This window comes from Budorcas taxicolor, chromosome 2 (assembly GCF_023091745.1).
Source record: "Budorcas taxicolor isolate Tak-1 chromosome 2, Takin1.1, whole genome shotgun sequence".
NCBI classification, from domain to species: domain Eukaryota; kingdom Metazoa; phylum Chordata; class Mammalia; order Artiodactyla; family Bovidae; genus Budorcas; species Budorcas taxicolor.
Genome location: NC_068911.1, coordinates 121,739,866 through 121,742,377, shown reverse-complemented (window position 1 = coordinate 121,742,377; position 2,512 = coordinate 121,739,866). Strand labels below are relative to the sequence as shown.

General features: G+C 36.7%; 1 pseudogene; it reads right to left on the bottom strand.

The window, feature by feature from the left end:
• Positions 1–1,035: 1,035 nt before the first annotated feature.
• LOC128043519 (sentrin-specific protease 8-like) lies at positions 1,036–1,705 on the bottom strand (annotated as a pseudogene).
• Between the last annotated feature and the right edge of the window lie 807 nt (positions 1,706–2,512).

Below are 2,512 nucleotides of genomic sequence, written 5' to 3'. Positions count from 1 at the left end.
CCATAAATTTTTGATGCAGTTGGGCTAAAGTGAAAATAGTTTGGCCTGGCACTAGAATATTGCATTTATTCATAAAAATGTCCAACCACCTCTAAGTAACTTTTGTATTTATTACTTAAAAGGCCCTCAAAACTTCCTGTGGAGAAGGAAATAGCAACACACTCCAGTATTCTCCCCTGAAGAATTCCATTGTCAGAGGAGCCTGGCGGGCTACAGTCCATGAAGTAGCAAAGTGTTGGATACAACTGAGTGACGAACACACAAACTTCCTGAAGTCAACTAGACTTTTTTTTTTTTTTTTTAAAGAAGGAATAGCATTTCAAAAATTACATTGTCTGCATTTTTAAATTAAGTGAACAAGTTTAGAAAGGCCATTTTTTCCTCCTTTACAAAAATAAACCAACTTTAGTAAGTTTCAGATGCAAAACAAGAGGTCCACCACAGACATTTATTTCAACTAAGTTATTTAAGATTCCCCTTTTCTTAAAGTGCTCCAGGAATCAGATGGGCGACTATGAACTAAAACCAACCTTATCAAGTAGCAGGCAAAGGTTATAGCTGGGAAAGCCTTTGCTTGTTGAATGGAAGAGGTATCACACAACTGAGTAATTGATAATACTTTGAATTTGAATTAAGTTAGGTTTTGAGATCTGCTTCTAGCCAGTTGATCTCTTAAAATATGTGGGCTGTGCAATAAGTTTTTTGGTTGCTCTATGATTTTCTTCTTTCTTCTAGATTTCACATATTCTTAATTTGTTTTACAGGTTATTTTTTTCCCCTTTGCAGTAAACCAATGTGGATAAGAGAGCCCAAAAGGGAATTAATCAGTTTTGGTGATTAATATTGCTCTGAAATTAGGATTAAAGTAAAACTTTTCTTTAAGATAATACAGAGGACAACATTCTCTGAGGATATAGTAAGTATTCTAAGCTTTCCTCTCCCAGGCATCTTCCCTCAGGCACTGAGACTGCAGCCATCCAATACATGGGGACAGGCAGAAAGAAGAGACTTCAAAAATCAATTATATTTCAATAGCTAATTTTTAACACGTCTGGCAATGAGATATTTCCATTCTTCTCTCTTCTTTGTGGTTTATGTAGGAGTGAGTAGCTGCAGTAGTGATCCTGGCTGTTGTCTAAAGAAGTTCTGACACAAGGCCTCAGTGTTACATATCACGTACATCCCACAGTCATAGCTGTTTTGTTGAGCAGGGGCTTTCTCTGCCACAAAGGTCAGTTCATTTCCTTTTCTGCCTAAGAAAGTTTCTAGTTTCTCTGCTACCTTCTTTGCATGGAATGATTTACTACTACCATGAGAATCATAATGAAAAAAAGCCATTTTTATGTTATAGATAAACCAACAAGCTCCAGTAGGCTTCCCTAGCTGTGTGTGTGGAATTATCATTGATAGCTAAAAATATAACTCTCTTGTTTGGGAGGTCCAACTGCTCAAGAAACATGGCCATCCCTGCTGGGTTGCCAGTGCACTTGATGAATTGAGTAACTTCGGGGCTGATGAAACAGACATGGTCAATGCAGTCATGAAATTGACTGTTGGCAAAGTACTCAAAGGCAAAACCAATATCATGGTCATTGAGTCAGCTTGGAGGATACAGCAGTGAGACATCTAATTGCCGCAGTACACTGTCCATGTAACTCAAGACTACTGGATCCATCTTGTACTTACTAGGGGTGTTCAGAAATTCCAGAAGCTGCCTTGGACCTCACCACCACTTCCAGCCTCCAAGCAGCTCTGTACAGGCTGCAAAAGTAACTAGAATTTTTATTAGGAATTCTATAATATTCAGACCATTGATAGAAACAGTTTTCATGATGAATATTTTCACTTGATCTTCATTATATTTTTCACATAGCTTTGTCCAGTTGACGACAAGCTTTTGCAGGTTAAGCATTGCATTCTGTTTTATTTCTAGCCTGAACTAAGGTAAAAACCCTGCCTAATGCATAGCAGGGGAGCTTAATGATATGGAACATAAATAGTGAGGAAGTGTCCTCCCCCACCAAGGACATAAGATTTTACTTTAGCACTGTTTTCAGTCAAAACTCTAACGGAGAATTAAGATTGCAACTTGTTGAAACATCTTAGAAAATACATACAAATGTATTGCCAAATATATGCCTAAAATTAAAGGAAGTGTGTGTTTAATTTTGTCCTTTCAAAAAAAAGAAGAAGAAGAAAAAAATGAGAGGAGAAAAGGAAAATTTTTAAAGTTGTTGGGGAAACAAAACAAAAACAAAAACCTGTTTACTCAATCAAGTTCACTCTGTCTTGATGTTGTAGAATAAGTCAGACCAAAATAAAGAAAAAAAAGAAGCTACTTAAATATTTACCCTTGGAATTTATTAGTTCTAAAATAGGCTGATATATTGGGTTAGTGAAAAAGTTGTTTCACGTATCACTTCATGGAAAATAGATGAGGAAATAATGGAAACAGTGACAGACTTTACCTTTTGGGGTTCCAAAACCACTGCAGATGGTGACTGCAACCATG